General features: G+C 36.5%; 1 non-coding gene across 1 annotated transcript; it reads left to right on the forward strand.

Moving 5' to 3' along the window:
- The first annotated feature begins 19,420 nt into the window (after window positions 1-19,420).
- Window positions 19,421-19,561, forward strand: LOC128590896 (U4 spliceosomal RNA). The gene has a single exon (XR_008381366.1). It is a non-coding gene; the product is annotated as a U4 spliceosomal RNA (small nuclear RNA).
- Window positions 19,562-22,632: the final 3,071 nt, after the last annotated feature.

Below are 22,632 nucleotides of genomic sequence, written 5' to 3' on the forward strand. Positions count from 1 at the left end.
TGTGACCCTACAGCACTCTACTGAGGGTGAAAAAGTGAGACTCTGTCTCAAAAAAAAAAAAGAAAAGAAAGAAAGAAAGAAAAAATTTCAAGCCAGTACCATAGAAGGAGTTGCGTGTGTACATGTGTGTGCATTTATTAGACTTTATAGCGCTCCACAGCTTCATGGAGGCATACTGAAAAGGCAACTAAGGGCTTTCAAAGGTTATGAGAAGCTCCTTTCTGTGAAGCCAAAGAGTGGAAACATTAGCTGTTTCAGTAACATTTTATCTTTTAGTATAATTTCTCCTGTCCCTGCCCTAGTCTGGGCTCTCCTGGTCAAAATAACACTGGGCCAAAGAACACTGGACAAGATTGGGCTCTGCTGGGCAAATAAACGGTTTGGCTAAGTTTGAGAGAAATGCATACCTGACTAAGAGGGAAATGAGGGGTTTGGGTAACCCCAATTTGTTTCAGTGATTCTCTTCATTTCTCCTATTCCTGCCTTGAGGGAGGAAAAGTATCACATTTCTTCTACATGGATGATGTGTATGGAGAAATAAAACTTTTCTTTATGAATGTGCATCCCACAAAAATTCACCTTCTGTTTTCCTAACTTTTCTCTTATATTGAATTAAGAGTGGGAGTGGTAGCATTGGTTTTTTTCCAGGAGAATTGCCTTTCAGAAAGCCTTTCAGGGTGGGTGACATGAATAGCTGGAAAATCCGTGCATTGAGATTTGGAGTGCTTAATGCTTTTGTTTCAACTATGAGGCTTACTATCCATTTCTGGTATCCAGGACCAGATAATATTTTGTTATAGAAGAGCAGGAACAAAATAAAAATACATTAGGAAAATTAAAACTGAAAATAATTAGGGTCATCACTCATAGAACACTTTACTAAGAGAAATGTCAAATGATCTATCATAAGAAAGAAGGTTAAAATACAGAATAGGAATGCAAAAACCAAAGAAACTGATTAACTTGAGGATTAACATGCAGATGAATCTGAGGGCTTAAAAAAAATTGGGCTTAACTTGCATGAAAAAAAGGAGAGATGAATGGTTGGAGTTAAAGCTTTCTCAGATCTTTGATTTTTCTGGAGAGAGATCATAACACTCACTAAAGTTGTGCTCTGCTTAATTAAGAATGCATGTATAAATATTTAGGGATAAACACTGTAAAATTGTTTTAGAAATGTAAAACAAAAACAAGAAAGCAAAATGCTCTGTTGCTCTAATAAAGGAAGGAGAAGGAATATGAATAAATGAAAATTAGGGAAATAAAATACAAAATGAAATATTAAAACAATTCTAAACAGAATAGTAATAATAATACATGCTAATGATTTAAATTTACTTGTTCAAATATAGGGGGATTCAAATTGGATTTAAAAAATTCAGTTATATACTATTCAAGAAATATACCTAAAAATATCATATGGATGTGTTGAAAATATTGAAATGGAAAAACATACATAGGCAAAGATAAACCCAACTAAACTGCTGGCAGCATTAATAAAAGGCAAAATAGACTTTGAAGATATTAAAGTATTATAATGTCATTCTTTACTAGAAAAATGCAACAATCCTGAATGCATACGTGTATGTATACATACATATCTATCTATCTAGATCAGCAGTTCTCAACCTGTGGATCGTGACCCTTTTGTAACAATGAAAATACACTGCGGCATTAGGAAAGTTGAGAACCACTGATCTAGATAGATATATGTATGTGTACATCCACAGAAGCCCATTTTCCTAGATAGATAGATACATATGTATACATATATGTACGCATTCAGGATTGTTGAATGCATATTATATACATATATAGTTCTATCTATATAGATAAACACATAATGACCTGAAAAACTCATAAAGCAAAAATAAATAGTATTTAAGCTGAAATTGACAAATTATCAGTTGTGGGGGAGATTTTGATGTAACTTTTTAAATAAAATGATAGATTGCATATAAAACACTAAACAAAACAAATAAGAAGAAACAAATTATTTTTAAACATCCATGGACCATTTTCAAAATATAGAGGGTGTCAAAAATGTATAAACATTTTAAGAAAGAAAAAAACTATACTAAATTTGTAATACTCAAGTCACACTTGACTTCTGCAATTACAAGAGGTGCTCAATGTGACTTGTATTTATCTTTTGCTATCAGTATATATTGAGTATTACAATTTCAATACATTTTAAGATATTAAAATGCAAATGCCTTGTGTATATTTTAAAAATTTACAGTTAAACTTACAATAAAAATTTACATTAAAATTTGCTCTTCTTTTGAAGAGTCCTTTGAATTTTGACAAAAGCATAGGGTATATATCACCACAATTAAGATTCAGAACTGTTCCATCACTCCATGTTCCATGTGTACTTGAAAAAAATGTATATACTCCTATTATTGAAGTGAAAGTTCTAAAACGATAATTAGGGCAAGGTGGTTGACAGTGTTTCACTGTTCAGGCCTTCTCTGTACTTACTGGTTTTCTATCTACCTGCTCTGTCATGTGTATTACATGTACATACGTGGAAACCTTCCCAGGAAATGTTATAAAGTTTGCATTCAAAACTCATATATATTTCAGTGAACTGAGAGAAAAAATAGTAAATTATATTTATTTGAATACTTACCATTTCTCTTTCTTTCTTCTTTTTTTAGGAGAAAGAGTTTTACTTTGTCGCCCTCGGTAGAGTGCTGGGGCATCACAGCTCACAGCAACCTCCAGCTCTTGGTCTTAGGTGATTCTCTAGCCTCAGCCTCCTGAGTAGCTGGGACTACAGGCGTCTGCCACAACACCTGGCTATTTTTTTGTTGCAGTTTGGCCAGGGTCGGGTTCGAACCCGCCACCCTTGGTATGTGGGGCTAGCGCCCTACCCACTGAAGCCACAAGTGCCACCTCCACCATTTCTCTTTCTTTTCCCTCCTTCCTAAATTTGCAAGTTTCCCTCTAATATAGTTTCTCTTAAGTCTTTTGTTAGAGTTTAAACTGTGGGGGGTTTCTGAAGGGGGTTTTCTAGGGTAACAGTAACAAATGTCACAAAACATTGCAGGGGGTTTTATGAAATTTTTGAGTTTTTTTCCTGTAATTTTATGTTTTTTACCAAACTAAAGGGACGTTTTTCATCTCTTATGTCTTTAAATATTTTTTCTGCAGCAAACTTCTTTTTCACTTCATAGATGTTAATGACGTACATACTAGGTCTTTTGATATTATTATTACATTTTCCATAGGTTCTTGAGGCCCTGGTCATTTTCGTTTTGAATTTTTTTCTCTCTGTTATTTAGAGTAGATATCTTTTTGGATTAATTTTTAAGTTTACTTTTTCCTTTGTCATCTCCACACTTTTATTGACTATGTAGGGAATTTAAAAATTTTAGGTATTGTGTTTTTAAGTTTTAAAATATCCATTTCTGTCTCTTTCTTTTTCCAGTACTTTTTATTGCCCTGTTAAGAACTTCTTCATTTCCACTCATTTCATGAGTGCTCAGCTTTACCTCTTGGGATATGGTCATATGGCTATTTTAAAATACTTATTTCAACATCTGGGTCATCTTGGATTTGACATTTGTTACTTGTTCTTTCCCAGAAAGCTGATCCATTTTTTTTCTTTTCCTTTTTGTTATTTTTATGTTGGGCAATTATGGATTACATCTTCAAAATTTTGAGTAATGTGCTGTGAGACTTTGCAGTCTATTAAAGTCTTCTAAAGAAGGTTTTTTTTGTTTGTTTGTTTACCAACCAATCCAGTAAGCTTCAGACCATGAGCTCTATTTTGGTTTTCATTGGTGGTGTTTGCAATGTCAGCTCAGGTTTTAAATCCCTTACTATGTTACCGGAGGCAGTCAGGGGTTAGTGTGATGCTGGGTCTGATTCACAGATCAATTCTCAAAGTCTTTGCTCTGCTACTTTGGAAGTATTCCGCTGATGCAGTTTGGAGACAAACCTGGGAATTTTCTTTTTCAGATTTCTCTTAGAATTTTCTCTCACAGTGTTTGGCTCCCAGGGACCCTCCTCTCCAGTCTTTCCATCAGAGAGAGTCTTCTCCCTTAAGTGTTGTCTTCTAAGCTGTTGTACATTTCTGTGCTACTGGATACACTCTGGGGGAGAAGCAGTGAAAGAAAACATAAAAACGGTGATTCCTCCCACACCCTGTACACACAGAGGCCCATTTTTTTCCTATTTTCTCTATCCAGCAAGATGGGGTCTGGAGACCTATGTCTGCTGCTGCCTCCACAGGCACCAAAGCTGGCCCCTGAAGCTGGCCTTGGGGCAGAGTTGGGAAACACAGAAGAGAGAAACTATATTGAAATTTCACTCCCAACCCCAACCTTCTGTTTCCTAGAGTCCCCATTTCTCAGTCCTCTGGCAGAAAAACAGGTTTTTTCAAAGTTTTTGCTATCTGTCCTATCTTGTAGTTCCTCTATTTGGCCCATCCTTAAGTCAAAGCCAGAAAATCTTGTAAGGAAAAAAATATCTCAGAAAACTCACTATTTGGCATACTGGTTGTTTTTTGAATTTTTACTTCTTTACTCAACTTTCTTACTATTATTTACTTTTTAGAGTCCAGAATTTTTAAGGAGCAAATTTTGTTCAGAATTTTGTTTTGTAATGAGTAAGAAAGATTCAGTATTTTGTCCAGAAATTTTAATGGTAATTAAAAAGTTTAGTATTTAGCACTTTGTCCAGAATTTTTAATTGTCATGCATGTGAAGAGAAAGACTCTAGCATACTTACTTCATTTTGGCTGGTGCTAAAAGTCCAGCAAATTATTGATGCCCTTGGCCACAAAATCTCAAAGAATTGATACTACACAAACCATATTCTCTGAGAACCTTATAATTGAATCAGAAAATAATATGAAATACGTACTTCCAAACACTTTATGGCTTAAAAATAAATGATATTGAAAATTATAAATTATTTAACTTTGAAAAATAATAGAAACATACTAATGGAAAAAAATGTATTTACAGAGAAAATTTAAAGCTTGCCCTTGTTTTCCTGTACTGGGAAAAATGGTGGGAAATTATTAGCTAAATATCCAACTCAAGAATGTTTAACTGAAGAAGTTAGAAAGATAGTAAATCTTAAAAAGCTATAAAGGAGTAATAATGATAATAACATAAATAAATGAATCTAGAAAACCAAGCCACTCTAGAGAAAATCAGTAAGGTATAAATTTTGTTCTTTGTAAAGGTTTAAAAGTTACACAAACCTTTAACAATGTTAATCAAGAAAAACTAGAGACAATCTACATTTTCACTTTATTTATTAGCAGATTATACATTTAGAATTAATCCATGTGGACAGACATAAGATGTCAGTAGGGAATAATCAAAGAGAACAAGGAGGTTGACTTATAGGAAGGCTAAGGGGGAAAGGAGAGTCAAGAAGTGAAGCTAAAAATGAGAGGAACTGAAAAAGTTAATGCTTCATATTTCAATTTTGAAATTGAAATACCAATTTAAAAAAACAATAAATTACTGGGTTGCAAGAGATTAGGGGTAATGTGATGGCAGAAGATTTATTCTTTCCCTCAATGAGTAGTTTACTGGGGCAACAGCTCAGGAGAGAGTGTGGACTAGAGGTTAGACAGGCAAAGGGAGGAGGAGCTTTGATGCCAAGAGATAGGAAGCTGCCTCATCTCTTGTCGATGGCCCCCAATTCTAAGACATAAATCACAAGGGACTAGTGGGACAAAGGTGGGGTTTCAGAAATTGAAAAACATTTAATAGTCACTGCAGTCGGGAAAAAAGAATATTTAGGAGATTGTTGGTGGTAACTATCTAACTACACTTAAGTTGTACATGTAATTTGCTCAGCTATTTCTGCAATCTCATAATTAGATGACCACATGCTCAAATAGAATCCAAAAATGGTGAAAATTATTTATATAGTTCATCCAAACTCCATCTTGTTTATTCAAAGTCCACAGTCCATAGACACAAAATAATCTTCACTTCTATTTTTCTGTACTTCATGCATATCACATTAATTACCTTTCCTGGCTCAGACGCTGCCTTTGCCTTAGCTTATGCTATTCTCTGCCTGACATGAGCCTGCCCCCACGTTTAGCGCTTCACTCAAGCGTGACATAATTTGTAAAGTCTCTCTCTATTTCTCATATCCTGTAGAGTTGACCACACTCTCTATTACATTGCATCCTACACTTGGATGATATACACAAAATCTGCTAGAGAAAGACACTTTCTTCAAATGCAGTGTATTTTAAAAAACATATATTAAGGACAAATGCAGGAAAGTCAATCTGTCAAAGAATAAAGATGGAAATGCTCCCAAATAGATACTAATTACCTCTTTTGAGGTCAGCAGTTATTACAGTGCCTGACACATAGCTAAAACTCAAAGCTTCCAGCATTTCTGGGCTGGAATATCTAAATAGCATCCTAACTGTTCTCTGTCTCTTCTAATTTCAATGTCTTTTACTCACACACCACCTTCCTATAAAATAATATGAATAGGTCACATCCCTACTAAAGACTCCATAGTCCATTGTAGAAGTCTAGCTAATACAATTTGACTTTTGGGCTCCCTACTCATCATTATTCCAATTAACCCATGCTCCTGCCATGTACTCAAAACCATTTCATTTTAACTGATCCATTCCTATTCCCCATAATCCAATACCCATTTAGGCTTCTTAACTGTAACTCATTATTAAGACTTAACCCCAGTCACCATGTCAGTGACTTTGCAAAGTCAGTTGCTATATCTCTGTGTTTTTTTTTTTTGTTTTGTTTATTAAATCATAGCTGTGTACATTGATATATTCATGGGGCATCATTCACTAGCTTCACATCTCTGTGTTTTTTATAGCATGATGATTATCCTTTACCCTGAAAGAACAGTTACCCTGTTACCTTGTAATTAAATGATCAACAAATGTACTTAACAATTAATCCAAGTTTTCTTTTTATTAATATGAATCATAGAATGAAAGAGTAAAGTTGATAGGAGAGTTACTATTAAACTTGCTCAACTAACACATACTAAACCTAACTTTGTGCAGGCATTGAATTAAAGGTAGAATGTGTAAGGTAGATTCTATATAATCTAAAGATTATAATTCTATGTGATCTATAAGGTAGATTCTATATAATCTTTATAGAATGTAGAATTTAGTAGGATCTGCATATAAATAGAATTTTTAAAACTACATAAAATGATGAATTGATTTAAAGTGTTGTAATAAAAATCATAATGGAATTTATACTGTATAGAGAAACCCTCTCTTAGCAGTTGAGTTTTTGCTATTTTTAAATGAACCATCCATGGGAGAAAATTTTTCTTTTACGTTATGGAAAGAGGAAGTGCGGGGGGTGGGGGGGGGGCAGAGCAAGATGGCACACTAGATACATCTCCCTTATCTCCCAAATCTTGGTGAGACAGGGGAGAAAGGTCTTCAGCTATCTTCAGCTTGAGGAACCTACCAGAAACATTGTTCTGGGGGAACAGTAAAGCAGTGGGAGACTCCAGGGGCCAGCAAGGATGTCTGGAGCTAAGGAAGGCCAGCACAGAAGGCAAGTGCCCAGGTATGGCTGGAGGTTGGAGGAGGCCCTCCCATGGAGGACTGGAGACAGGCAAGGGCTGTCCTGTAGTTTTTGCTTTTGTTTTTCAACTAAACTTTTCCCTAGAGCTGCCTAACTAGCATCCTAACTATTCTCTATTTTCTTTTGTTTTGTTTGGAGGGGCTTGAAGAAGCAAGGGAACTCGAGCAACATCAAGCAGGTGAGACTGAGTGCCAGGCAAAGTGAAGCTCCCATTGGCTTGGCTACAGGCACCTCCTGTTGTAGGAAGGCTGCAGGGGAGAAACAGTCTATGGAGACGTAGTGCCCTGCTGGCTCTGGAGCACCTGCTGAGCTCATAAAAGGGAAAAAACACTTTCTTATTAGAGGCAAGGTCAAGACCTTCTTATTGAAGGTCAAGACATACCACCTGAGAGATCTGGTGAGAGCATTAGGACTCCAATCCCCCAGAGACTGAGTGCCCAAGGGGTGACCAGGCCCTGATTGGGGGAAAGTAGGTCAGGAAGACAGGTCCGGTTTTCCTCTGAAACTGGAAAGTGGCTTCCGGCCTCCATCTTATATAGCTAAGCAATGTATCAGGTCTCTGTCTCCTAACACCACAGTGCTACCTGGTGTCCAGGTAGTATATTACTATATGTGTGTGTGTGTGTGTGTGTGTGTGTGTGTGTGTGTATACATATATACATACACACATATATATTATTTTTCTCCCTTTTTTTGCTTCTTTTCCCAATATTTCCTTACTTTTTTCTTGTTTTTGTTACTGTTTTGTTTTGTTTGGTGGTTTGGTTGTATTTTTAATTTTTATTTTCTTCAATAGCAAGGGCTCCTCCATTTTAGTTACAGTTTTTCAGTCCTTTTTATTCTTTTTCTTGCTTTGATGTCTTTCCTTTTTTCTCTCTTTTGGTAGAGATTTTTCTAGTCTTCTCAAACACATAAATTTCTCATAAAACAACTAAGACACCCCTTATTTTTTTTCAGTTTATATAATGGTATTTTTAATTTTCTTTATCTATTTTTATTATCTTTTTCTCTTTACCTTTTCTCTGAAGGCTGAAAGATCATGGCATTGAGGGGGAGCAGCAACAGCATTGGTCTGGCTCACAGAGGCACCATAAGCTCATTGTCTAGTGTGTCCTTCTACCTTTGGCTTTTGGAAAGATGGTATTGGTAGTCCCTACTGCAATATGCTAATGATTTTTATCTCTATTTGGTAGAAGTGGGGTCTTGTTTTAGCCTAAGCTGATAAGGAGATCCTGACCTCAAGGGACCCACCCAGTCTGGTCCCTCAAAGTTCTAGAGTTGTGGATGTGGGTCAAAGCACCCTGCCAAACACTACAGTTTCTCACATCTCTCTCACTTTCTGTCTATCTTCTCTACTTTTCTTCAATTCTTTCCTTTCATCCCATTTATTTTTATTATTATTTTTTCTATATCTTTTTATTTTCTTCTCCCTTGTTGCTCTTAACACTTCTCTTCCTTTTGTCCTTATACCTAAAGACAACTTCAACACCTAAGCTCAGAGACAAGGTATTTAAAAGCAAAGAGGCAATGAGAGGAAAAAGTAAGCAAAGGAAGTGAAAGAAGGAAACATTTTTTTTTTTTCTCAAAAAAAAGCTTGAGAAGGAATAAACAGAAAAATTCTGGCAACATGAAAACCCAGAAAATAGTAATCCCTACAAGGGAGCATGAGGTAGTCACCACAGAGAATTCCATCTATAAAGATTTAATGGAAATGACAGAAATAGTGGCCATCTACATTTTTACCTTCTTAAAAAAATTTTTTTTTTCAGCCCAGAATTCTGTATCTTGTGAAACTAAGGTTTAAAATTGAAGAAAGGAAATCTTTTACTGATATGCAAACATTGAGGAAGTTTGCTACAAGACCAGCTCTGTAGGAAATAACTTAAAATTATTCTCCACATTGACTATCAAATGGAGCACCAGCAAAGTAAACACCCGGAAAGTAAAGGACAAAGCCTAGATTACACAATGATGCAAAGGATAAAACTAACAAAATAAGATGAACAGATCTCCACCACTCTTATCAATTCTCTCAATAAACATAAATGGCTGGAATTCCCCATTGAAGAGGCACAGTGTGGTTGATTGGAAAAAAAAACAAACCACAAACCATCTATATACTGTCTATAGGAAATACACCTAGACTCTAAGGACAAAACAAGACTTAAGGGAAGGGTTGGCAAACAACATTTCAGACAAGTGGAAATCAAAAGAAGGGAGGGGTCACAATCTTATTTTCAGATAATAGTGGACTTTTAATTTTAAAGCAACTTTCTTTAACTTCAAAGCAACTAAAGTTAAGAAAGACAAAGATAGTCACTTCATACTGGTCAAGGGTACAATACAATAAAAAGACATTTCAATTCTAAATATTTCTGCACCCATCATAAATGTTCCCAGTTTATGTAGCAGACCTTAAGTGGCCTGAGCAGTTTGATATCCTATAACACCATAATAGCCAGGGACTTTAATACACCTATGGCATAACTGGACATATCCTCTAATCAGAAATTAAACAAAGATATAAGTAAAATAACATGACCCTAGAACAAATGGGCTTAATAGTCATATACAGAACACACGAACCCAAAGCTAAGGAATATATGTACTTCTCGTCAGTCCATCAAACATACTCCAAAATAGATCCTATCCTAGGACACAAATCAAACATCAACAAAAATAAAAAAAAATTGAAATTATACTATGTATCTTTTCAGACCACAAGGTCATAAAGATGGAAGTCAACTCCAACAAAAATTTTCATCCCCACACAAAGGCATAAAAATTAAACAACCTTATGTTGAATGACATTTAGGACAAGGAAAAAATAAAGGAGGAAATAATTAACTTCATCAAACATAACAATAATGTAGCTCCATGCTACCAAAACCTGTGGGATATTGTAAAAGCAGTCTTAAGAAGGAAATTTATTACATTAGATGTCAACATCCAAAGAACACAGCAACAAAGTAATGAATCACTTTAAGCAAATGGAAAAGGTGAGTAATCCAGTCCTAAACCTAGAAGAAGAAAAGAATTAAACAAAATTAAATCATAAATAAATGAAATTGAAGAAAAAAATCATTCAGAAAATTAGTGAAACCAAAAGATGGTTCTTCAAAAAGCTAAATAAAATTGATATAAACCGTTGGCCAGATTAACCAGAAACATAAAGTAAAATCTCTAATAACTTCAATCAGAAATGAAAAAGAGGGAATAACAAGTGACACCACAGAGATACAAGAAATTATCTCTGACTACTACAAAAAACTCCATGCCCAGAAATTTGATAATGAGAAGAAAAAGGACCAATATCTGTAATTACACAATCTCCTAAGACTTAATAAGGAAAAATGGATCTCTTGAACTGAATAATATCAAGCACTGAAATTGAAGAAATAATAAAAAAACTTCTAACAAAAAAAGCCCTAGTCCAGAGGGCTTCACACCAGAATTTTATCACACCTTGAAAGATAAGCTTATATCTATACTGCAAAAAATATTCCAAAACATTGAGAAGGAAGGAAGTGTCTTCAAAACATTCTATGAAGCAAACATCACCCTGATTCCAAAACCAGGAAAGGAATCAACTAAAAAGGAAAACTACAGCTCAACTTCACTAATGAATATAGATACAAAAATATTCAATAAAATCTTACCCATAGATTACAGTGACCTATGAAAAAATATATACATCACTATCAAATAGGTTTCATCCCAGGTATGCAAGGCTGGTTTGACATATGCAAATCCATAAATGTAATTCACCATATCAATAGAAGCAAAACAAAAACCATATGATCCTCTCAATAGGTGCAGAAAAAAGCACTTGATAAAATTCAGCATCCTTTTCTAACAAGAACACTTAAGAATATAAACATAAATGGCACATTTCTTAAATGAATTGAGGCCATCTACAACAAACCCACAGCTAAAGGGGTTTGTCATACTGAATAAAGTTGAAAACTTTTCTACTTAAAACTGGAACCAGACAAGGATGTCCTCTATCATCACTACTTTTCAACATAGTGCTGGAAGTTCTACCTAATGCAATCAGGCAAGAAAAGGATATAAAGGGGATCCAAATGGGACCAGAGGAGGTAAAATCTAGCTCTTTGCTGACAATATGATCTGATACTTAGAAAGCCCCATAAGAGACTCACTTATAAAACTCCTGGAAGTGATCAATAAACACAGTAATATCTCAGGATGTAAAATCAATCTCCATAAATCAATAGCATTTGTGTATGCCAACAACAGCCAAGTTGAGAAGCTAATCAAGGACATAATTCCCTTCACAGTAGCAACAAAGAAAATGAATACCTAGGAATATACCTAACAAAAGAGAATGATCTCTACAAAGAGAATTATAAAAACCTAAGAAGAGAAATAGTTGAAGACATTAACAAATGGAAGAACATATCATGCTTTTGGCTTGGAAGAATCAACATTGTCAAAATGTCTATACTTCCCAAAGCAATCTATAGATTCAATGCAATCCTCATTAAAATACCAACATCATATTTTGCAGAACTGGAGAAATAGTACTTTGTTTTGTATGGAACCAGAAAAAAAACCCATATAGTCAAGGCTATTTTTAGTAATAAAAACAAACTGGAGGCATCACCCAGCCAGACTTCAGGCTATATTACAAGTCTGCAGTAATCAAAACAGCATGGTATTGTTACAAAGGTAGAGACATAGGCATATGGAACAGAATAGAAAACCAAGAGATGAAACCAGTCTCTAGTTGCCATGTGATATTTGATAAACCAAAAAAAGCATTAGTGGGGAAAGAATCTCTATTCAATAAATGGTACTGGGAGAACTGGACAACCATATGTAAAGACTGATGTGGACCCACATGTTCTACCACTTACAAAAATTGATTCAAGATGGAAAAAAAGATTTAAATCTAAGACATGAAATGATAAAAATCCTAGAAGAAAGTGTGGGGAAATTCTTGATGATGTTGGCTTGGGAAAGATTTTATGAAGAATACTTCAATGGCAATCACCACAATAACAAAAATATATGAGACTTAATTAAACTGAAAAGCTTTTGTACAGCTAAGGACACAACAATTGAAGCAAATATACAACCTCAGAATTGGAAAAAGATATTTGCATAGTATGAATCTGACAAAGGCTTGATAACTAGAATCTACAGAGAACTCAAGTTAATCAACAAAAAAGTGCAAACAATCCCCATCTACCATTGAGCAAGAGATATGAACAGAACCCTCTCTGTAGCAGACAAATTAATGGCTAATAAACATTTGGAAAAATGCTCATCCCCCCAATCATCAGAGAAATGCAAATCAAAAACAGCCTGAGATATGGCCTAACCCCAATGAGAGTGGCCTACATCACGAAGTTCCAAAGTTGCAGATGCTAGTGTGGATGTGGAAAGAGAGGAACAATTTCACACTGTTGGTGGAACTGCAAACGTATACAGACTCTTTGGAAAGAAGTATGGAGAATCCCCAAAGAACACAAATTAGACCTCCCATTTAATTCTGCAATCCCATTACTAGGCATCTACCCAGAAGAAAAAGAAATAATTTTATCATAAGGAAATTTGCACGAGATTGTTTGTTGCAGCTCAATTTATCATCACCAAGATGTGGAAACAACCTAAATGCCCACCAACCCGGGAATGGATTAACAAGCTGTGGTGTATGTATACCTAGTCAGCCATAAAAAAGATGGAGACCATATGTCTTTTGTCTTAACCTGGATGAAGTTGAAACACATACTTCTTAGGAAAGTATCACAAGAATGGAAAAGCAAATATCTAATGTACTCAATACTAATGTGAAGCCAGTAGAAAATTTTATACACCCCACATAAGAGAAAAGCTCAATTCAATTCAATTTCAGAGAGGGGGAATGAGGGAAGGAGGAAAAGATAGGAGGGGAGAGGGATTGGTGTGCTACCACTTAATGGGCATGATGGAAGGGTATTGGCACACCTTTTGGGTTGAAACATAACTATAAGAGGGACTGTACCTAACATATGCAAATATTATAACCTGGTTGCTTTTCCTCTCATATTAAACTGAAATTTAAAAAAGTTATGGGGTGGACAGACTAAGGGGGAGGTGGAGCAAGATGGCAGCCGAGTAACTGCTTCCTTGCATCTGGGCACCATGAGTCTGGGGAGATAGGACTCCAGGCATCTCTGGCTGGTGGGATCTGCCTATCATCACCCCTGAGAGGATACAGGGAGTCAGTGAGAGACTTCTGGACCCCAAGAGGAGGACTAAAACAGTGGAAAACCGGAAAGTGGTCGCGTGTGTTCAATCCGTCTAAACCCGCCCGCAACTTCCACAGGCACGAGAACTTAAAGAGCAAGAGGAAGTGAAAGGAAAATTAGGGCAAGGAAACAGATAAAAGAAATCACTCATGAGGAAGAATCAGCAGAAAACTCCAGGCAACATGAAGAACCAGTCCAGAACAACCCCACCAAGGGACCATGAGGTAGCTACTGCAGAGGATTCCACCTATACAGAAATGTTAGGAATGACAGAAAGGGAATTTAGAATACACATGTTGAAAACAATGAAAGAAATGATGGAAACAATGAAGGAAACTGCTAATAAAGTGGAAATTAACCAAAAGGAAATTCAAAAACAGAATCAAATCAGAGATGAACGATATGAAGAATATAAAAAGGATATAGCAGAGCTGAAGGAAATGAAACAGTCAATCAGGGAACTTAAAGACGCAATGGAAAGTATCAGCAACAGGTTAGACCATGCAGAAGAAAGAATTTCAGAGGTAGAAGACAAAGTTTTTGAGATAACTCAGATAGTAAAAGAGGCAGAAAAGAAGAGAGACAAAGCAGAACATTCACTGACAGAATTATGGGACTTTATGAAGCGTTCCAACATAAGAGTTATAGGAATTCCAGAAGGGGAAGAAGAATGTCCCAGAGGAATGGAAGCCATACTAGAGAATATTATAAAAGAAAATTTCCCAAATATCACCAAAGATTCTGACACACTGCTTTCAGAGGGCTATCGGACCCCAGGTCGCCTCAACTCTAACCGAGCTTCTCCAAGACACATTATGATGAACCTGTCCAAAGTCAAGACAAAAGAAAAGATTCTGCAAGCTGCCAGGAGTAAGCGCCACTTGACCTACAGGGGCAAATCCATCAGAGTGACTGCAGACTTCTCTAATGAAACTTTCCAAGCAAGAAGACAATGGTCATCTACCCTTAAACGGAACAATTTCCAGCCCAGAATTCTGTACCCTGCTAAGCTAAGCTTCAAAATTGACGGAGAAATCAAATCATTTCTGGATATACAAACATTGAGGAAATTCGCCACAACAAGACCAGCTCTACAGGAAATACTTCAACCTGTTCTGCACACTGACCACCACAATGGATCAGCAGCAAAGTAAGAACTCAGAAATTAAAGGACAGAACCTAACCTCCACACTGTTGCAAAAGATAAAACTAAGCAATGGACTCTCACCAAATAAGACGAATAGAATACTACCACACTTATCAATTATCTCCATAAATGTTAATGGCTTGAATTCCCCACTGAAGAGACATAGATTGGTTGACTGGATTAAAAAACACAAGCCATCCATTTGCTGTCTGCAAGAAACACACCTGGCTTCAAAAGACAAATTAAAGCTCCAAGTCAAGGGTTGGAAGACAATTTTTCAGGCAAATGGCATTCAGAAGAAAAGAGGAGTTGCAATCTTATTTTCAGATACATGTGGATTTAAAGCAACTAAAGTCAAAAAAGACAAAGATGGTCACTTTATATTGGTCAAGGGAAAAATACAACAAGAAGACATTTCAATTCTAAATATCTAGGCACCCAATTTAAATGCTCCCAGATTCTTGAAACAGACGTTACTCAGTCTGAGCAATATGATATCTGATAATACCATAATAACAGGGGACCTTAACACTCCTCTTACAGAGCTGGACAGATCCTCTAAACAGAAATTAAACAAGGATATAAGAGATTTAAATGAGACCCTAGAACAACTATGCTTGATAGACGCATATAGAACACTCCATCCCAAAGATAAAGAATATACATTCTTCTCATCACCCCATGGAACATTCTCCAAAATTGATCATATCCTGGGACACAAAACAAATATCAACAGAATCAAAAGAATTGAAATTTTACCTTGAATCTTCTCAGACCATAAGGCACTAAAGGTGGAACTCAACTCTAACAAAAATGCTCGACCCCACCCAAAGGCATGGAAATTAAACAATCTTCTGTTGAATAACAGATGGGTGCAGGAAGAAATAAAACAGGAAATCATTAACTTCCTTGAGCATAACCACAATGAAGACACAAGCTACCAAAACCTGTGGGATACTGCAAAAGCAGTTTTGAGAGGAAAATTCATCGCTTTAGATGCCTACATTCGAAAAACAGAAAGAGAGCACATCAACAATCTCACAAGAGATCTTATGGACTTGGAAAAAGAAGAACAATCTAACCCTAAACTCAGTAGAAGAAAAGAAATCTCCAAAATCAAATCAGAGATCAATGAAATTGAAAATAAAAGAATCATTCAGAAAATTAATGAAACAAGGAGTTGGTTTTTTGAAAAAATAAATAAAATAGATAAACCATTGGCCAGACTAACTAGAATTAGAAAAGTAAAATCTCTAGTAACCTCAATCAGAAATGATAAAGGGGAAATAACAACTGATCCCACAGAGGTACAAGAGATCATCTCTGAATACTACCAGAAACTCGATGCCCAGAAATTTGACAATGTGAAAGAAATTGATCACTATTTGGAATCACACCCTCTCCCTAGACTCAGCCAGGAAGAAATAGAGCTCCTGAACAGACCAATTTCAAGCACTGAGATCAAAGAAACAATAAAAAATCTTCCAACCAAAAAATGCCCTGGTCCAGATGGCTTCACTCCAGAATTCTATCAAACCTTCAAGGAAGAGCTTATTCCTGTACTGCAGAAATTATTCCAAAAAACTGAGGAAGAAGGAATCTTCCCCAACACATTCTATGAAGCAAACATCACCCTGATACCAAAATCAGGAAAAGACCCAAACAAAAAGGAGAATTTCAGACCAATCTCACTCATGAATATAGACGCAAAAATTCTCAACAAAATCCTAGCCAATAGATTACAGCTTATCATCAAAACAGTCATTCATCATGATCAAGTAGGCTTCATCCCAGGGATGCAAGGCTGGTTTAACATACGCATGTCTATAAACGTTATCCACCATATTAACAGAGGCAAAAATAAAGATCACATGATCCTCTCAATAGATGCAGAAAAAGCATTTGATAAAATCCAGCATCCTTTTCTAATTAGAACACTGAAGAGTATAGGCATAGGTGGCACATTTCTAAAACTGATTGAAGCTATCTATGACAAACCAACAGCCAATATTTTACTGAATGGAGTAAAACTGAAAGCTTTTCCTCTTAGAACTGGAACCAGACAAGGTTGTCCTCTGTCACCTTTACTATTCAACGTAGTGCTGGAAGTTCTAGCCAATACAATTAGGCAAGACAAGGAAATAAAGGGAATCCAAATGGGAGCAGAGGAGGTCAAACTCTCCCTCTTTGCTGACGACACGATCTTATACTTAGAGAACCCCAAAGACTCAACCACAAGACTCCTAGAAGTCATCAAAAAATACAGTAATGTTTCAGGATATAAAATCAATGTCCACAAGTCAGTAGCCTTTGTGTACACCAATAACAGTCAAGATGAGAAGCTAATTAAGGACACAACTCCCTTCACCATAGTTTCAAAGAAAATGAAATACCTAGGAGTATACCTAACGAAGGAGGTGAAGGACCTCTATAAAGAAAACTATGAAATCCTCAGAAAGGAAACAGCAGAGGATATTAACAAATGGAAGAACATACCATGCTCATGGATGGGAAGAATCAACATTGTTAAAATGTCCATACTTCCCAAAGCAATCTACCTATTCAATGCCATTCCTATCAAAATACCAAGATTGTACTTTCAAGATTTGGAAAAAATGATTCTGCATTTTGTATGGAATCGGAAAAAACCCCATATAGCTAAGGCAGTTCTCTGTAACAAAAATAAAGCTGGGGGCATCAGCATACCAGATTTTAGTCTGTACTACAAAGCCATAGTGCTCAAGACAGCATGGTACTGGCACAAAAACAGAGACATAGACACTTGGAATCGAATTGAAAACCAAGAAATGAAACTAACATTTTACAACCACCTAATCTTTGATAAACCAAACAAGAACATACCTTGGGGGAAAGACTCCCTATTCAATAAATGGTGTTGGGAGAACTGGATGTCTACATGTAAAAGACTGAAACTGGACCCACACCTTTCCCCACTCACAAAAATTGATTCAAGATGGATAAAGGACTTAAATTTAAGGCATGAAACAATAAAAATCCTCCAAGAAAGCATAGGAAAAAACAACAGTGGAAGATATTGGCCTGGGGAAAGACTTCATGAAGAAGACTGCCATGGCAATTGCAACAACAACAAAAATAAACAAATGGGACTTCATTAAACTGAAAAGCTTCTGTACAGCTAAGGAGACAATAACCAAAGCAAAGAGACAACCTACACAATGGGAAAGGATATTTGCATATTTTCAATCAGACAAAAGCTTGATAACTAGGATCTAGAGAGAACTCAAATTAAGCCACATGAAAAAAGCCAACAATCCCATATATCAATGGGCAAGAGACATGAATAGAACTTTCTCTAAAGACGACAGACGAATGGCTAACAAACACATGAAAAAATGTTTATCATCTTTATATATTAGAGAAATGCAAATCAAAACAACCCTGAGATATCATCTAACCCCAGTGAGAATGGCCCACATCACAAAATCTCAAAACTGCAGATCCTCGCATGGATGTGTAGAGAAGGGAACACTTTGACACTGCTGGTGGGACTGCAAACTAGTACAACCTTTCTGGAAGGAAGTATGGAGAAACCTCAAAGCACTCAAGCTAGACCTCCCATTTGATCCTGCAATCCCATTACTGGGCATCTACCCAGAAGGAAAGAAATCCTTGTATCATAAGGACACTTGTACTAGACTGTTTATTGCAGCTCAATTTACAATCACCAAAATGTGGAAACAGCCTAAATGCCCACCAACCCAGGAATGGATTAACAAGCTGTGGTATATGTATACCATGGAATACTATTCAGCCATTAAAAAAAATGGAGACTTTACATCCTTCGTATTAACCTGGATGGACGTGGAAGACATTATTCTTAGTAAAGCATCACAAGAATGGAGAAGCATGAATCCTATGTACTCAATTTTGATATGAGGACAATTAATGACAATTATGGTTATGGGGGGGAAACAGAAAGAGGGACGGAGGGATGGGGATGGGGCCTTAGTATGTGTCACACTTTATGGGGGCAAGACATGATTGCAAGAGGGACTTTACCTAACAATTGCAATCAGTGTAACCTGGCTTATTGTACCCTCAATGAATCCCCAACAATAAAAAAAAAAAAGTTATGGGGTGGCACCTGTGGCTCAAAGAGTAGGATGCCAGCCCCATATACCGAAGCTGGTAGGTTCAAGCCTGGTCCTGGCCAAAAAATGCAACAACAACAACAACAATTACAACAAAAAGTTATGCAAAAAATAGGATAGAATCTTCCAGGCAGAAATCAGAATGTATACAAATTCCTAAGGCAAAAGAAAGCTTGGCATATAGGAATATGGACAAGTGTGGCTGAAATATGCAGCATAATAAACAGAGTGACATTAAATGGGTGCATAGGGAGGTGGTCAAAGCCATAAACTAAAGGATTTGTGTACCACATTAAGAAGCGCTGAAGCTTTGTGCAGTGAGAGGGTCATAGCCAAAGAAGTTTAACTAAGGCATGATTATTACTAATTGAAAACTTTTCCCAATACCCCACTGTGACAACTTGCAATGTAGTCAGCTTTGGCAATTTTTGATGATCTCTACAGGAACTCAATAAAAAAAAAGAAAGAAAGAAAGAAATTTTGATTGTATTCCAACTAGATTGGGAAGATATTAAAAAGTTTCAATCAAGAAGTTCTAATTTATGTTTAAAACAATTTCTCCCATTAATCCTGGAGAATACATTGGAGATAGCAAGAATGAAAGCAGGGAGACCAAAAAGGAGAATATTGAGGGTGTTAACAAGAATAGTGAGAATATCATGATGGTGAGTGATGGTGATTTGGACCAGGGTCTTAAAAACAGAACAGAAGAGACAGGGTTTATTTGAGATGTGCTTTCTAGAGAAGGGAGAAATTACAGTAATAAATTAGGTGAGGAGTTAAGGGGAAGTACTGCATTAAGTTAGATCTCATACCATTCATCGTTGTTTGCCTTATGCCTTAAGTAGAACCTGTACCCATGACTGACTTACAAGTGGTCCCAATCAGTGGTGCTCAGGAAAAAATGTCAGGGTACATAGTCAATGCTTTTCTTGAACAAAGAAAGGAAAAGCATACTCCCACACATAACTCCCCTTATTCAGCTCTCAATTTTACCCTCAGGCAAACTTGATCTACAATTCTGAATCCATCTTTGCATGACTTTAGCTATGTATGTTACTTATCTTGTTATTCAAATTCCTTGTCTGAAAACCAAGTGTGATCATTTCACATGTACAGAGCTATTGTCAAATGTGAAGGTGACAATATTTTTAAGGAACATAATGCAATACCTTGCCTATGGTAAGTATTCAACAAGGTCTACTCCTCATCATCCCAATACTTATGAGCACAACCTACATTTGTAGTTCTGTCAATTGTGGATGTTGATTTAAAAAGTTATTTTGCAACATTACATGTGCATGTACTATGAAGTTCATCTTCCTCAGCAAAGCTTTAGTTCCCTAATAGCAGAGCAAGTACTTGCTGCCGCACCCTCGGCACCAAGCCGCAGCGAGGTGGCGCTGTCCTCGTTGTAAAACGACGGAAAGGAGGTCTGTGCTCCCCGGAGCAAAGCCCCCAGCACCCCCAGTGTGCGCAGCGACAGAGATGTTGCCCAGCATGCTGTTTTTTGTCGCATTAACCTAAGGGTATGGCTTTCTGTTACAGTGTACACGTATGTTAAGCTGAATGTCTGTTTGTCCTGATAAGTAAGCAATACGGTTTTAAAGAATGAACACAATGATAGTTGATCCAGAAACAGCACTAGAAGTATGACTGTGCCAGACTCAGTGGCTCCAAGTAAGCCTGCACAAAAGCAAGTCCCCACCATAAACGCCAGTGGGCTAAGACAATGCAGGCACAGCAAACAAGATGTTCCAACACGACATGCACCATCACCACCCACAGTAAAACTTTCCTTAAAAAACATCTTACTTCACTACATTTCTAATCAATCAAATCACAATAGAATAAGCACATATGATTAATAATAAGCACATAATAAAAGTATATATAACCAACATTAACTTAAAATTTATATATCTAATAAGAGCCTTAAAACAAATTATGCCTTTACTATTACTTAAACACAAATGTAAAGAATTACACTATACTAACATTCCTCAGATAAGAGGAAGCAAGAGGAAGCAAGAGGAAGCAAATAGGTTTCGCTGATAACCACAAACCTTTGTTCTCCTTAAGGACAGAACATTGAAAAATAGTAATGGATAACTACCCACGTTTACAAACTTAAAAACCTTTGTTCTCCTTAAGGGCAAGATATTGAGAAGTAGTAATGGATAACTACTCACGCCCACAAACTTAAAATGTAACCTGTAAAGGTCAGCAAGTTGTAAAAAAAAAACTTTGTGTAACCTGTAATGCTTTGTGTAAAATGTATAAATACCAACTTCTGAACTCAGTAAAACGCAGCTGCATACTTCACCAAGTGCTGTGTGCCAGACTGTCATTTTCCTGCGTCGACCTTTCAACCAACCTGACTCCGTTTCCCTGCTTTCCCTCGGACTGAAGCCCACCGACAGGGTGGTCCGCGGCAACTTGCTGAGAAAAACCTTGTAGTCAGCCCATTACCAACAACTCTCAAAAGGCTAAGAGATAGTGCCATAACTACTTCAAGTTGTGATTATTTAGTTATCAAGATAAATACTGACATATTTTTTCCATTGTATTGATTATTATACATATCATAAAATGTATGAAAATAATAAATAGAAGATGTAAAATATTTCAAAAATGTCTTAAAAGAAGACTTTCAGCTCTTTCTCAGATATATTGTTTTTCTTCTTTGTATATGAAATTTCTAGGTTATAAATATTCCCACTGTATTAATGTTTATTTTTGGTACTGTATTCATTCTTTGGAAATGGCAGAGGCTGAAAAGAAAAATCAATCTATGCTAGCACACTCCTACCATCTGTCACAAAAGTAAAATAACAAAGATAACAGCTTTTGCAGTGGTAGAGACAGCTTTTCAAAATCTTCTGTTGTTCTTAAAATCTTGACTAGAATTACACAAAACTGTCACATTTTCATACAATACCTTGAAGATCTTTATACCACAGGATATGGTGGTATAAAGTAAAATTGGAAGGATGATTACCATTGTGATCAGAAGAAATAACACAGGGTAGCTTCCTACTTTTTTCTTGTGTGAAGAACCATTCTTGAATTAGAGAAAGAATTAAAAGGCTACTGGAGAAGACAGGGCATACTAAACTGATCAGGCTCAGTTACCATTTGAGCATATGATGTAAATGTCCCGGGTGTCCATTCTCAGGGGAGGGTAAACAGTCCTCGCCTGATTGTCTCCCTTTTCCATTTACCTTTCCCTCAGTTGGACCACATGCTATTGTATTTGCACTGTTACCCCTGCCTGCTTCCTAGTGACAGCCCAGATGAAAAGGGATACAAGGTGGTAAACCCTCCACCCATTTATGCAATGATCTTATTTCTAGTCAAATAATAGGCTTTGTCTAACCTGGATATAGATTACTTTTTTTTTTTTTTGAGACAGAGTCTCACTATGTCACCCTAGAAAGAGGGCTGGGGCATCACAGCTCTCAGCAACCTCAAACTCTTGGGCTTAAGCAATTCTCTTGCCTCAGCCTCCCAAGTAG

This window comes from Nycticebus coucang, chromosome 7 (genome assembly GCF_027406575.1).
Source record: "Nycticebus coucang isolate mNycCou1 chromosome 7, mNycCou1.pri, whole genome shotgun sequence".
Classification (NCBI taxonomy): domain Eukaryota; kingdom Metazoa; phylum Chordata; class Mammalia; order Primates; family Lorisidae; genus Nycticebus; species Nycticebus coucang.